The following is a 16,071-nucleotide window of genomic DNA, read 5'->3' as shown; positions in this document are numbered from 1 at the left end:
ACTGTACTTCTAACATACACTGGAAGGTACCTACTACTGTACTGTACTTCTAACATACACTGGAAGGTACCTACTACTGTACTGTACTTCTGACATACACTGGAAGGTACCTACTACTGTACTGTACTTCTAACATACACTGGAAGGTACCTACTACTGTACTGTAGTTCTGACATACACTGGAAGGTACCTACTACTGTACTATACTTCTAACATACACTGGAAGGTACCTACTACTGTACTGTACTTCTAACATACACTGGATGGTACCTACTACTGTATTGTACTTCTAACATACACTGAAGGTACCTACTACTGTACTGTACTTCTAACATACACTGGAAGGTACCTACTACTGTACTGTACTTCTAACATACACTGGAAGGTACCTACTACTGTACTGTACTTCTAACATACACTGGAAGGTACCTACTACTGTACTGTACTTCTAACATACACTGGAAGGTACCTACTACTGTACTGTACTTCTAACATACACTGGAAGGTACCTACTACTGTACTGTACTTCTAACATACACTGGAAGGTACCTACTACTGTACTGTAGTTCTGACATACACTGGAAGGTACCTACTACTGTACTATACTTCTAACATACACTGGAAGGTACCTACTACTGTACTGTACTTCTAACATACACTGGAAGGTATCTACTACTGTACTGTAGTTCTGACATACACTGGAAGGTACCTACTACTGTACTGTAGTTCTGACATACACTGGAAGGTACCTACTACTGTACTGTAGCTCTGACATACACTGGAAGGTACCTACTACTGTACTGTAGCTCTGACATACACTGGAAGGTACCTACTACTGTACTGTAGCTCTGACATACACTGGAAGGTACCTACTACTGTACTGTAGCTCTGACATACACTGGAAGGTACCTACTACTGTATTGTAGTTCTGACATACACTGGAAGGGAATTAATACTGTACTGTAGTTCTGACATACACTGGAAAGGAACTAATACAGTACTGTAGTTCTGACATACACTGGAAGGGAACTAATACAGTACTGTAGTTCTGACATACACTGGAAGGGAACTAATACAGTACTGTAGTTTTGGCATACACAAGAAGGGAACTAATACAGTACTGTAGTTCTGACATACACTGGAAGGGAACTAATACAGTACTGTAGTTCTGACATATACTGGAAGGGAACTAATACTGTACTGTAGTTCTGACATACACTGGAAAGGAACTAATACAGTACTGTAGTTTTGACATACACTGGAAAGGAACTAATACTGTACTGTAGTTCTGACATACTCTGGAAGGGAACTAATACAGTACTATAGTTCTGACATACACTGGAAGGGAACTAATACAGTACTGTAGTTATGACATACACTGGAAAGGAACTAATACAGTACTGTAGTTTTGACATACACTGGAAGGGAATTAATACTGTACTGTAGTTTTGACATACACTGGAAAGGAACTAATACAGTACTGTAGTTTTGACACACACTGGAAAGGAACTAATACAGTACTGTAGTTCTGATATATACTGGAAGGGAACTAATACTGTACTGTAGTTCTGACATACACTGGAAAGGAACTAATACAGTACTGTAATTCTGACATACACTGGAAAGGAACTGATACAGTACTGTAGTTCTGACATACACTGGAAGGGAACTAATACTGTACTGTAGTTCTGACATACACTGGAAGGGAACTAATACAGTACTGTAGTTCTGACATACACTGGAAGGGAACTAATACAGTACTGTAATTCTGACATACACTGGAAAGGAACTGATACAGTACTGTAGTTCTGACATACACTGGAAGGGAACTAATACTGTACTGTAGTTCTGACATACACTGGAAGGGAACTAATACTGTACTGTAGTTCTGACATACACTGGAAGGGAACTAATACTGTACTCTAGTTCTGACATACTCTGGAAGGGAACTAATACAGTACTGTAGTTTTGGCATACACTGGAAAGGAACTAATAGAGTACTGTAGTTTTGGCATACACTGGAAGGGAACTAATACAGTACTATAGTTCTGACATACACTGGAAGGGAACTAATACTGTACTGTAGTTCTGACATACACTGGAAGGGAACTAATACTGTACTGTAGTTCTGACACACACTGGAAGGGAACTAATACTGTACTCTAGTTCTGACATACTCTGGAAGGGAACTAATACAGTACTGTAGTTTTGGCATACACTGGAAAGGAACTAATAGAGTACTGTAGTTTTGGCATACACTGGAAGGGAACTAATACAGTACTATAGTTCTGACATACACTGGAAGGGAACTAATACAGTACTGTAGTTTTGACATACACTGAAAGGGAACTAATACTGTACTGTAGTTCTGACATACACTGGAAAGGAACTAATACAGTACTGTAGTTTTGACATACACTGGAAGGGAACTAATACTGTACCGTAGTTCTGACATACACTGGAAGGGAACTGATACTGTACTGTAGTTCTGACATACTCTGGAAGGGAACTAATACAGTACTGTAGTTCTGACATACACTGAAAGGGACTAATACAGTACTGTAGTTCTGACATACACTGGAAGGGAACTAATACAGTACTGTAGTTCTGACATACACTGGAAGGGAACTAATACTGTACTGTAGTTCTGACATACACTGGAAGGGAACTAATACTGTGCTGTAGTTCTGACATACACTGGAAGGGAACTAATACTGTACTGTAGTTCTGACATACTCTGGAAGGGAACTAATACTGTGCTGTAGTTCTGACATACACTGAAAGGGAACTAATACAGTACTGTAGTTCTGACATACACTGGAAGGGAACTAATACAGTACTGTAGTTCTGACATACACTGAAAGGGAACTAATACAGTACTGTAGTTCTGACATACACTGGAAAGGAACTAATACAGTACTGTAGTTCTGACATACACTGGAAAGGAACTAATACAGTACTGTAGTTCTGACATTCACTGGAAGGGAACTAATACAGTACTGTGGTTCTGACATACACTGAAAGGGAACTAATACAGTACTGTAGTTCTGACATACACTGGAAAGGAACTAATACAGTACTGTAGTTCTGACATACACTGGAAGGGAACTAATACTGTACTGTAGTTCTGACATACACTGGAAGGGAACTAATACTGTGCTGTAGTTCTGACATACACTGGAAGGGAACTAATACTGTGCTGTAGTTCTGACATACACTGGAAAGGAACTAATACTGTACTGTAGTTCTGACATACTCTGGAAGGGAACTAATACAGTACTGTAGTTCTGACATACACTGAAAGGGAACTAATACAGTACTGTAGTTCTGACATACACTGGAAAGGAACTAATACAGTACTGTAGTTCTGACATACACTGGAAAGGAACTAATACAGTACTGTAGTTCTGACATACACTGGAAAGGAACTAATACAGTACTGTAGTTCTGACATACACTGGAAAGGAATTAATACAATACTGTAGTTCTGACATACACTGGAAAGGTACTAATACAGTACTGTAGTTTTGACATACACTGGAAGGGAACTAATACTGTACTGTAGTTCTGACATACTCTGGAAAGGAACTAATACTGTACTGTAATTCTGACATACACTGTAAAGGAACTAATACTGTACTGTAATTCTGACATACACTGGAAGGGAACTAATACTGTGCTGTAGTTCTGACATACACTGGAAGGGAACTAATACTGTACTGTAGTTCTGACATACTCTGGAAGGGAACTAATACTGTACTGTAGTTCTGACATACTCTGGAAGGGAACTAATACAGTACTGTAGTTCTGACATACACTGAAAGGGAACTAATACAGTACTGTAGTTCTGACATACACTGGAAGGGAACTAATACAGTACTGTAATTCTGACATACACTGGAAAGGAACTAATACAGTACTGTAATTCTGACATACACTGGAAAGGAACTAATACTGTACTGTAATTCTGACATACACTGGAAAGGAATTAATACAATACTGTAGTTCTGACATACACTGGAAAGGTACTAATACAGTACTGTAGTTTTGACATACACTGGAAGGGAACTAATACTGTACTGTAGTTCTGACATACTCTGGAAAGGAACTAATACTGTACTGTAATTCTGACATACACTGGAAAGGAACTAATACTGTACTGTAATTCTGACATACACTGGAAAGGAACTAATACAGTACTGTAGTTTTGACGTACACTGGAAGGGAACTAATACAGTACTGTAGTTCTGACATACACTGGAAGGGAACTAATACTGTACTGTAGTTCTGACATACACTGGAAGGGAACTAATACTGTACTGTAGTTCTGACATACACTGGAAGGGAACTAATACTGTGCTGTAGTTCTGACATACACTGGAAAATTATTATATTTCATAGTTTATCTTTTGCAGATTTGCTCAGAAATATTCGGACTCAGGTGTTAATCAAGTTAATTAAGCCATACACCAGGATACACATACCTTTTATATCCAAGGTGAGTTGTGCTTAATACTTAGGATTAAAGTAAGTACACACTTGTACTAGTGTACTTTTCATGGTGAAACTTGTTCAACTGATAGTTTTTAATTGATTTTATTGTACAGTTATTTTTCTATAACTAGTGATTTAAAAAAGATAAAGTAATGATAAACACGAGAGGTTGTATGACTGGTAGGGGAGTCTATAGATTAAACAACCACTCTGAAATTATGTCAGGAATGTCACATTTCAATTTGGAAGGTATATTCTTTTTGTGGTAACAGATGTTACATGACAGTGACTATCTACTAATAGCTATAATCCCATCATTCTAAATGGTATACATTTTGGTTGCAAGTAAGAAAACTAAACTTAGATCAAAGTAGTCATAGAAACATTTTGTTGCTTACCTGTAACTGAATAACTTAGATCATATTGGTCACAGAAACATTTTTTAGTTTACCTGTAACTGAATAACTTAGATCAAAGTAGTCATGGAAACATTTTGTAATTTACCTGTAACTGAATAACTTAGATCAAAGTATTCATAGAAACATTTTGTTGCTTAACTGTAACTGAATAACTTAGATCAAAGTAGTCACAGAAACATTTTATAGTTTACCTGTAACTGAATAACTTAGATCAAAGTGTTCATAGAAACATTTTGTTGCTTATCTGTAACTGAATAACTTTAATCAAAGTGTTTGTAGAAACATTTTGTTTTCCCATAACTGAATAATTTAGAACAGTGGGCATAAAAATATTTTGTAATTTGCCTCTTGCCTGTAATTAAGAGTATTTATTGTTAATTGTAATTATTACTGTGGAATGTTAGTTGTACTCTTCCAGTCGATGTTACTACATAAATGAAAATGTATTATCTTATTTTGTTAAGTTTTTCTTCCTGTTCTACCTGTAGTAAAGAAGGAACATTACAAACATCGTACATGTAAGATGCTGTTCCATTTATGATAGATCTAGACTTTTTCTTTCATTCAACTATACCAGTTTGCACAGATTGTGTTGATTTGTATAAACTGTTCTAACTCAGTGACATGTGATGAGTTAATAAAAATATCAGTTAATGTTTTATAGTAATCATTTATAAGGTATCAAGAATCATAATATTTGTCTAAAAATAACAAAACGATGTGGAAAAATGTCAAAGTTAGACAAATAATAAATAATCTGTACCAGATGAATGTGACCGGAGAATAGTGTACTTTCAAAGCAATTCAACCTTACATTGTCGACTCTACACTGTTGCCGTCTTTGTTTTTATTTGGAGTATATCCTTGTAGTCTACTTCTATTTTAGTTTGATTTCATATAGCAAGCAAGAATTCAAGATAAATATTTTGTGGACTTAAATGAGAGTTAAAATTTTAACATGAATTCCTGATTATTTAAAAGTGGATAGATTGACTAACGTAGCATTATTTTGGTTTTTAGGAACTAAATATTGATGCTGCAGATGTAGAAAACCTATTGGTTTCCTGTATATTAGATAAGTAAGTATCTTTCATTATTTAGATAAGTAAGTATCTTTCATTATTTATTGATAGAATACTACTTGTACAGTGTGGTCAATTAATATAAAGCATAGGTACGATTTGGTTAGTAACCATTAATGTGAAATGCGTATGTTGTGGTCAGTAACCATTAATATTAAACACATGTATGGTGTGGTCAGTATCTGTTAGTATGAAATGTAGGTATGATGTGGTCAGTAGCGATTAATATAAAACACATGTACATTGTGGTCAGTAACCATTAATATAAAACACAAGTATGGTGTGGTCAGTAATCCACATTTGAATAGTTTCATAGCATCACTCAGTATACGTACAAGGTAAATATTAAAGTATGCTCACAAACCTGACCCCTCTTCCAATCCCATAATTTTCCAAGCTATATTGTAATTTAATGACATAATGATTTGATACAAAAATTTATTCCAGTACTCATTGCTGCCTCTAAAATAATTTATTGATTCTTCATGTATTTTCTTGTTGAAATTCACACCCTTTTGAACAAATGTCAAGTCAGACTTGGAACTGACATTTGTGGACCATACATTTTCTATAAAAAATTGGTTATACGTCCAAAGTAATGCACTTTAAGTTCATTTAGAGCAACTTATAAATTGCTAGTGTTATATTTCTAGTTGTCGGGTGCTTTATTGAAAACCCGTGTTATGTCATTTAATGTATATTTGTGTTTAGTGATTCATTTGAAACCTAGATGGTTTTGAAATATGTAAAATTTGACATTTTGGAATAGTTTATGTACATCCTATTGGTTTTGAACTTTTCACTTCAACTAATAACATATATTACAAGTTTATATTAAATATATGTAATCACTTTCTATTGAGAAATAGCAGTACATTAATAGCTCTTAACTTTGTATTAAAATTGTTTAACTTTAGAAAGTAAAATCTACTGAAAATGAAAGTATAAATTGATTTTTGATCAATGTCCTGTTGCTTCAGCTATTTTGTGACGTATTATGACCTATTCAACAGTCAAATAAATGAAATTTTCATATAATTTGCAAGAAATAGTACAACTTAGTTTTTGTAGTTACTAAAAATGAGTCACTTAAATATTACAAGTTAACACACATGACAGTAAATATTACAAGTTAAAACGTATGACAGTAAAATCACCATTTAGCGATGTTGATTTTTAATAATAACTGTTAGGTGAACCAGCTGATTTGTTGTATTTTTGCAGCAAAAAATAGTTTTGTTGTTTTTCTTTTTCTTCTTGATTTGGAACTTGTTAGGTTTATACCTTTGTCTTTGACCTGGCATGGTCTGTTTATTATGGTTATGCTTTTGTCTTTAGCCTGGGATGTCAGGTTTGCTAAGGTTATACCTTTGGCTTGGCATAGCCTGTTTGTTATGTTTGTACCTTTGTTTTTGGCCTGGGATGTCAGGTTTGTTAGGCTTTTATCTTTAGCCAAGCATGACTTGTTTGTTAAGGTTGTATGCGTGTTCTGGGCTAGGCATAGCCAGCTTGTTAGGGTGCTTGACTCAAGATCTGTGGTTGAAATTTTGAATCTCCATCACACCAAACATACTCTCTCTTTCAACCATTGGGACATTATAATGTGAAGGTCAGTCTGACAATTTATTAATTGAAGGTGGGGTGTATTGACTAGCTGCCTTCCCTCTAGTTTATCATTATGGATGGCTAGTGTAGATAGCCCTTGAGTAGCTTTGTGAAAAGTTCACAAACAAATAAATCTTGGTGTAATGCATTCAGAAACCTTTTTCATTTAGGTTTTTTTAAGGACTGTGAGAGGTCAAAAGTCAAACAATGTATATTTTAGTCTTATATGTGGTCATATTTACAGTGACCCAGGGGAACATTGGCACGAATATAAATGTTTATGTACCCAACACATTGCCCATTTTGAATATTTTTGTATCTAACAAAAAATATCATAGTACATAGAATATCTTACAACAGGTCTTTCATTCATTGACAACCAAAATGGTGGACTTGACCATTTTTGGTAATTAAAGGAAGGTCAAGGTACCATAAAAAGCATAACTTTAGAGTTTTATTTTGACAATTACTTCACCATATTTTGGCCAACATCCATGGGATTTGGTACAAAGATACTTTATAAAGGTCCTATACACAAACGTTTTCATGGTCATTTTAGAGGAGTTAAAAAAGCTAAGTAAACCCATAATTTTATGGGTTTTGGTTAATTACTTAGCTTTGGGTTGACCAATTTATATATAAACAGTAGGTTTCAGAGTTTATTGTAAACTATTGTAGTTTTGAATGAGTGTGGTGTTCAGGTTGTTGTAGTCCTGAGTGAGCAGTGGTGTTCTGGTTGTTGTTGTCCTGAGTTAGCAGCAGTGTTCAGGTTGTTGTAGTCCTGAGTGAGTGTGGTGTTCAGGTTGTTGTAGTCCTGAGTTAGCAGCAGTGTTCAGGTTGTTGTTGTCCTGAGTTAGCAGCAGTGTTCAGGTTGTTGTAGTCCTGAGTTAGCAGCAGTGTTCAGGTTGTTGTAGTCCTGAGTTAGCAGCAGTGTTCAGGTTGTTGTAGTCCTGAGTTAGCAGCAGTGTTCAGGTTGTTGTAGTCATGAGTTAGCAGCAGTGTTCAGGTTGTTGTAGTCCTGAGTTAGCAGCAGTGTTCAGGTTGTTGTAGTCCTGAGTTAGCAGCAGTGTTCAGGTTGTTGTAGTCCTGAGTTAGCAGCAGTGTTCAGGTTGTTGTAGTCCTGAGTTAGCAGCAGTGTTCAGGTTGTTGTTGTCCTCAGTGAGCAGCAGTGTTCAGGTTGTTGTAGTCCTGAGTTAGCAGCAGTGTTCAGGTTGTTGTAGTCCTGAGTTAGCAGCAGTGTTCAGGTTGTTGTAGTCCTGAGTTAGCAGCAGTGTTCAGGTTGTTGTTGTCCTGAGTGATGAGCAGCAGTGTTCAGGTTGTTGTAGTCCTGAGTGATGAGCAGTGGTGTTCAGGTTGTTGTTGTCCTGAGTGATGAGCAGCAGTGTTCAGGTTGTTGTAGTCCTGAGTGATGAGCAGTGGTGTTCAGGTTGTTGTTGTCCTCAGTGAACAGTGGTGTTCAGGTTGCTGTAGTCCTGAGTGAACAGTGGTGTTTAGGTTGCTGTGTATCAGAGCAGTACAAGCTGTGTTCCTTTTTTTAAATTTTTCATATTTACTTGTATGTTTTGTAGTTTCCAGCATCATTTGAAACTATTTCAATAAATATATTAACAAACCTGCACTCAAGTAACCTCTTGTTGGATAGATATCTTGTATCCAGTATAACATTATCTGTCACATTTCTACTGAAAACCATTCCATTTTTTCTAGTGCTTCCTTTCATTGGTCCCCTTAAACACGTTGTATGGTGCATAACTGGCAAACTTTATTTGTGATAAGGTTAATTACCAGTTAATAAATGTGTAAGTGTAGTAGAGTTTATCGTTATTAAAAGATTAGCTGTATCTTTTAGCAGTCAAGTTTTCTAAAAATGAATGTATCATTCTTATCCAAGTTTACTTTAATTAGCACTATTAAAGGTCGGATTGATCAAGTCAACCAAGTTTTAGAGTTGGATAACAAAGGACACGGAGCAGCAAGGTATAGTGCCTTGGATAAATGGACTGTCCAGTTAGCAACGTTACATCAAACAATCATCAATAAAATGGCATAGATGGTTTTCGCTCCAGCTGCCGAGCTAAAACGTACTAATGACCAAACCTGCTTGAAGGAAACCGTACTATCCTCTGGATGTGAACTCTGTGATCAATCATTACGGCTAGAACTGAAGTCCCAGCATGTTAGAAAATACTTTGTACACTCTCGTGCAGTTATCAGTGTAAAATAAGGGGGGAATAACATTCAGGTGAGTTCTGTCTGAAGAATCTCTTGGTCCATTTTATCTGTCTTGCACTAAATAAAGCTTTTGTACTAAATGGTGTTCCTAAAAACCTACATTTCTGACCCACAGCAATGATCCATTACATCTATCTGGGTTTCTTTTTGCTCTCTAATGTTTAATGCATGCAAGATAACGTGTGAATGAAATTCAGTACTAAACTGTATGGGTTGTTATTATTTCTGTTTTAAAATTAAGTATGGTTTGTTTATCTTTCTGAGAAACACTCTTAACATATGTTTACATTATTTTGAAACCATAGACTAGAAAAGTATAGTTTAGAAATCTTCAGATATGATGGATAAGTGAATGTGTACCATCCTTCATTTTTATTGTGTAGGAACATTGCAACTTGTAAGAGATAAATAAGCTTATATGTGTTACACTTGAAAAATATTTTTTAATCGTTTTTTTGCACTGTGCTAAACTTAGGGAAACTTATCAGTTTAATTGAATAAGTTTCTAACAGTTAAAAATATTTTCCAGTTTGTCAGTGGATTTTAAAGGTTCATGGTGAGTTTTTGAAATTTAGAAATGTTAATGTGAGAAGATTGTGTTTATAATTCAGGAAAGTATAGACTTTGATTTGTGTCGTTTTACACACTTTGTTTAATTTTTTACAGAATAGAACACTAAGTATAAGATATAAATTAAATATTTGTTGTAAGAGGTTAAATATAAGTTGATTAAATGTTATAACATTGAAATATATTTCAACGTCTAAGGAAGGTTTAAATGTGTGATCTACTTGGTGCAACTGACATGTTTTTGTATTAATTAGAGAAAATATAGTTAATGAAACATTGTCACATCTAATGTGAGATCTTTTGGTTTTCTTTTAAAAACAAAATGACATATAAAGAGTTCTTGTGTTCCAGAACATGGAATACTTGAGAATTACTAACATGTATCTAGTGGCATGAATGTTTTCCATGTGAAAAAAACCCTAAGGTGATTGATCTTAATATTTAAGGATGTTAGTTATTAAAATGATTTAACTCAGTTGTAGCTGCTTCACTGGTAGATCACTGCTTTAATTCCTGCATACATATCTCTGTAATCTTTATGTATAACAAGACAATTTGTTTGATTCTGAGTATAAAATATAAAGTAGTGTATATGCTATATTTTTCCATTCTGTAAGGCTTAATCAAAAAATTAACTTTGACTTGTATGATTTTTAAAGAACGTTTACACATTTTAATACTCTGCAGGTATTTAAACAAATAATAATAAGAAAATTATCCTTTGTGTATTTCCATATAATTTAATTTTTTAAATAAATGTAAGTTGAAAGGTTTTGTATTAGCTAACTGACATGACAGAAAATGTTGTTATTCAAAAATATTTGTATTTCTAGCATTATTAATATACTTAATAGCTTCAACAAGTTGCACATAAAACCTACCTTTTAACCAATAATTTGTTTTCATATAATAAATAGCCTAATTTTTTAGGATTTATATTTCTTATAAAACCATGAAATGGATTAATTGAACTTTGAGAAACACAAGTAATAATGTAAGATATAATTACATTACTTAACATTTTCCATATGCTTTATATTCAAAACTGGAATAAATGATTCACACTAATGTTTCTGTTTGCACTGAGCACTGTTAACAGATATTACACATAGTAGAAATTATACTTTAAACTTGTGCATTCATCCAGAAATTAGGATAAATTAGAATGACAACCTGTCTTATACATTTCTTTATTACACTAGACATAGCTGGACCATATCATTAAGTTGCATCAAATTGGAGATGACTTCTTTTCCATTGAATGAAGCTCTGTTACTTAAGTGCTTTAAAATTGTTTTTCACAGTGAAAACTTTTGACAGTTGTTTGTTATTAAGCAATAAACATTCAGCCAAAACTAACTCAAGTTAAACTTTTTAAAACTCTCTTAAACCAACATTATATTTTATTAAGCTTAAAGACAATTGCATTAATAATAATGTTTAGTTTATCACCAACCTCCCAACATTCAAGGTTTAATCAGAGTATTATGTGAATTTAAATAATGCTATATTTTCAACTTTGGTCTTTAAATTTTTCTTTGTGTGAGATAAGAAAATGGTTGTTTTGTTTACATGATTTGATTTTAAAAAGCTCTGAAGGTGTATAAGGATTTTTTGAAAAGACTGGAAGGTATATGTTGTGTAATAAAATATTTTGTAGTTCTTTCTCTGTGTTGAATGATGAAAATCTTATAAGACTAGCATTAACTAGAAATAAAAATAATACATAAATAAAGTTTGTTTATTCAATATGTACCTACCATTCCTCAGTTCAAACAAAGAAATATGTGGGTACTGTTTGTTTTACAAAGGTTTAAAGCTAGGGTATTCTATGTCATTAGTTGATTGAATTAGATAACAATTATATGTTCCTATTAAATCTTTAAAAAAACAAATTGCAATTGAATTCGAAAAGCTTACCTGAATTTTCAATTAAACATGAAGTGTTAGTGGAATAACAAATGGTAATAATGTTAAATTCCAAGTAACACAAAGAATTTATAATAAAGGATTGTATTGTTACCACAGTGTGTTGGCCAGGGAATATATTAGACCAGTTGGAATATGTAGCAGTTATATTGCTAGAGAGGCTTAAAGAATTAATTACTTTTGTATAAATATTGTTCTACTGTTTATTTGTCCCATATAAAATTGTCTGAAGTAAAACTTAGCAGAATTTCTACTGGATACATCTCTGCAAAAAATAAATAAGATAGAAGTTGGATGTCTGAGTGGAAGGCTGTAGATATTTGCTCTGTGACTCTTTGTATTTATGTAGTGTGTTTTCAGGTCTTTAGAGCCACAGACCTTGGACAATAAAAACAGTTTGAAACCTAACTTCTTTTTTCTTCTTTTATTATAAACTTGTATTCATCTCAAGTTTTATCACATTTATAGCCTTACATGTAAATGGTGAACTTCGTGATTTAAAAACAAAATAAGTACTGGGAATATGGTGTTTTTAGGGTGAAAAACATGTCAAGTTAAAAGAAGGATAGCATGCATCTGTTTTATTAATTTTACATAATTACTACTATGTGTTTGATAATTGTATAATGTTTCAGGCATTATGTTTTGCAAATATAAAGTAAAATCAATTTTGTCCAGAAAATCTTGTAATACATGCTTATTTCATGGTGTGGCAAGTATAATTTAACTGCCAGATGTTTCTTACTAGTGTGTTCAGTTTTCATCTTATATAACTTTATGTGATTGAGGCTTTGCCAAGATGTTAAGTGTTTGTTTACTAATTATTGGTTTTGACATGGAAGCTTAACTTACTTTATTTGTTGAAACATTATATTATAATATGGATACTGATCTAAACTTTTCAGTTTGGTCTGATCATTGTTATCAAAGGTGAGCCAAAAAAACTAGAGGATCTCTTGATGTATTTATTCATAGTATCAAGTTTTTACTTTAATTTTACAAATAATACAATGGTTGAGACTAGTTTGGAGGTTAAGCTAAGCCTTCGCAGTTTGTTAGGTGTGATAGGTGCAATGAATGGTTTTATTTAGGAATTCTGGACTACCTTGCAGCTAGTAATGAGGGTGTGGAATTTGCAGTATGAAATTAAAGTTGGAAGTTATCCTAACTAAAGTTGAGGAAGTAGGTAAAGAGAATTATGAAAATTGGGAATTAACTATCAGGTCTTCAAGACGAGCTTAGGTTTTTACATGTAAGGGAAGCATCAGCTGATATTTGGGAAGTTAGAACGTGTTGCATTAGGGTTAAAAAGTAGTGAACTAGACTGTAAGGACCATATTCTACCAAGCAACAGTGTCAGTCCTTGGCTTGTGTAGACAAAGAACTATTGGAGGGAGGGAAAACAAAAGGAATAGAGAAGGACATGGATTATGAACTTAAAGAGGTTGTAGTTACAGGTGATTCCTTGACACTCTGTGGATTAAAGAGAAAAGAGTTAGATTATGTTACCCTGGGGCACAGGTGGAAAGTGTAACTGACAGAACAAGATGTATAATGAAGGTGACTGGCAACTATGGAGTTTTTGTTGTGCACATAGAGGCTAACAATACAGGGAATAGTAAGAAAGGAGAGCTGATTGATAATACTTGAGGTTGATAAAAAGATAAAGGCCATAAATTGATTGTGGCAGGGATACTGCAGATAAAGCATTTGAGTGGGTCACTTGGGCTGAGTACGAGGCTCAAATTGATTTGTAAGGATGAGCAGGTTAAACCTGTGGGACCAGTTCAGTGATAATGTTGTAGAATAGATAGTTTACACGTAAGTAGAAAAGGATCTGGCATGTTTGTAAGGACTATTAACACAGTTTTAAGAAAGTTTTAAACACGGGGTTGACGGCAAAGATAAGCTAAATGAAACAAAACTGAAATATACAGAAAAGTTTAATATAAGAAATCAGTATGCTTAATTGTTAGAATTGTAATGCTAGAAGTAAAAGAAATAGATGACTTTAGGGCACTAGTAGGGATAGAAGATATCATGGGAATAACTGAAACATTTAAATGTATGTGATTTTGATGACAAATTTCTTTAAAATACATATTTATAGGTTAATAGAGACAGAACAGTAAAGGACTTAGAGTGGTTCTATATGTGAAATGCGAGTTACATCATGTTGAAGTTGAGAATAGCAAGGAGATTGAATCAGTTTAGGTTTCTGTTAGTGGTTATCAAGGGGAAAGTTATCAGTGGGAATTTGTTACAAACCACCAAATGAAACTGATAAAACTAGTGAGAAACTTTACAATGAAGCTAAGATTTCAGCTGTTAATGAAGTCATAATTATGGGTGATTTTAATTTCAAAAATAGATTGTGAAATTCTGGAGTCAAACCATTAGAGAGAGAGGTTTCTAGAAGCCATTCAAGATGGATTTCTTCACCAATTAGTCAAGGAACCTACAGAATCAATGCTATCTACTATAGAAATGGTTTAGATAATGGAAGTTGGAGAATACTAAGGTACAAGTGAATATTGCTGTTTTAGATTTGATGTTTAGCTGCTATATATATGGAAATGAAATGTAATAATATTTTGATTCTAAATTTCAGAAAAGCAAACTTTTAAGGGAGGCTACAAAAATTATCTGTTGTGAATTGGCCAGCTGAGTTATTTGGACACACTAATCAGATGTAGAAAACGTTTAAATAAAAAAATTCAAGATTCAGAACAAATATACTCCTGACATAAAGAAAAGGTTAGCTGCAAGTTAAAACCAGGTTGGCTCCTGAAAGGGGGTATGAGAAACAGGTTGGCTCCTGAAGGGGGGGGGGTATGAGAGATAAAATTAAAGAAAAGCATCCCAAATTTAAAAATTGTTAATTAAGTGGTATTACAGAAGATCAATAAATTTAGTCAAACAGGAAATTAGGATATCAAATATTAGGATATCAAAAAGGATGTATGAAAAAACATTTGGCTGAAAGCATAAAAATTAACATTTAGATATTTTTTTAAAAGTACATTAGGGGTAAAGAAAATGTTAGGATGAGGATAGGACCCTCCAAGAATGATGAAGAAAGGCTTGTATCTAATGATTTTGAAATGGTTAGGTTATTAAATTCTAATTTTTCTTCAGTTTTTAATAATGAAGATTAAAACACTATTCCTCACCTTAAACAATTGACAGGTGAAAACAGTTGAACAAAATAATTACATAATTTCAGAGCTTGTTAAAATTGGAAAGTTTAAAGAATGACAAGTCTCATGGGCCAGATAATATTTCCCTGAGGGTTTTAAAGTAGGTCAAAGATTGGGTTTGTGAGCTACTTGGCACCAAGTTTTGCAAGTCCTTAAATAGTGGATAAGTACCAATAGATTGGAAATCAGCAAAGTCACTTCTGTCTTCAAGGGAAATAACAGAAGTTGTCCCAGTAATTATAGGCCTGTTAGTCACATTTCAGTTGTGGGAAAAGTTTTGGAAAATATGATAAAGATACTCTGCAAATTCATATAAAAAAGTTTAGAACTTTATTGAATAGTAAACATGGTTTCATTGAGCAAAAATCTTGCCTTACAAATATTTTGACATGCTTTGAAAATGTTACTGTATATGTGGACAAGGGTGTAGATATGGTATATCTGAATTTCTGGAAAGCACTTGACAAGGTGTCATATAAAAGGCTTGTAAAGAAACTTGCCTCTATAGGTGTGGGAGTAAATCATCTAATTGGATAGAAG

The 16,071-nt window shown here is 33.8% G+C and overlaps 1 pseudogene across 1 annotated transcript in view; it reads left to right on the top strand.

Annotated features, from left to right (window-relative positions):
• Positions 1 to 12,739, top strand: part of LOC143239955 (COP9 signalosome complex subunit 2-like) — a 45,109-nt pseudogene extending 32,370 nt beyond the window's left edge. The window contains exons 11-13 of the transcript XR_013021476.1: positions 4,416 to 4,498; positions 5,934 to 5,992; positions 9,506 to 12,739. The product of XR_013021476.1 is annotated as a COP9 signalosome complex subunit 2-like (transcript). The remainder of the gene's footprint in view (positions 1 to 4,415; positions 4,499 to 5,933; positions 5,993 to 9,505) is intronic.
• Positions 12,740 to 16,071: the final 3,332 nt, after the last annotated feature.

The sequence above is a fragment of the Tachypleus tridentatus genome, chromosome 13 (assembly GCF_004210375.1).
Source record: "Tachypleus tridentatus isolate NWPU-2018 chromosome 13, ASM421037v1, whole genome shotgun sequence".
NCBI classification, from domain to species: domain Eukaryota; kingdom Metazoa; phylum Arthropoda; class Merostomata; order Xiphosura; family Limulidae; genus Tachypleus; species Tachypleus tridentatus.
This window is presented reverse-complemented; position numbering and strand designations above follow the sequence as displayed.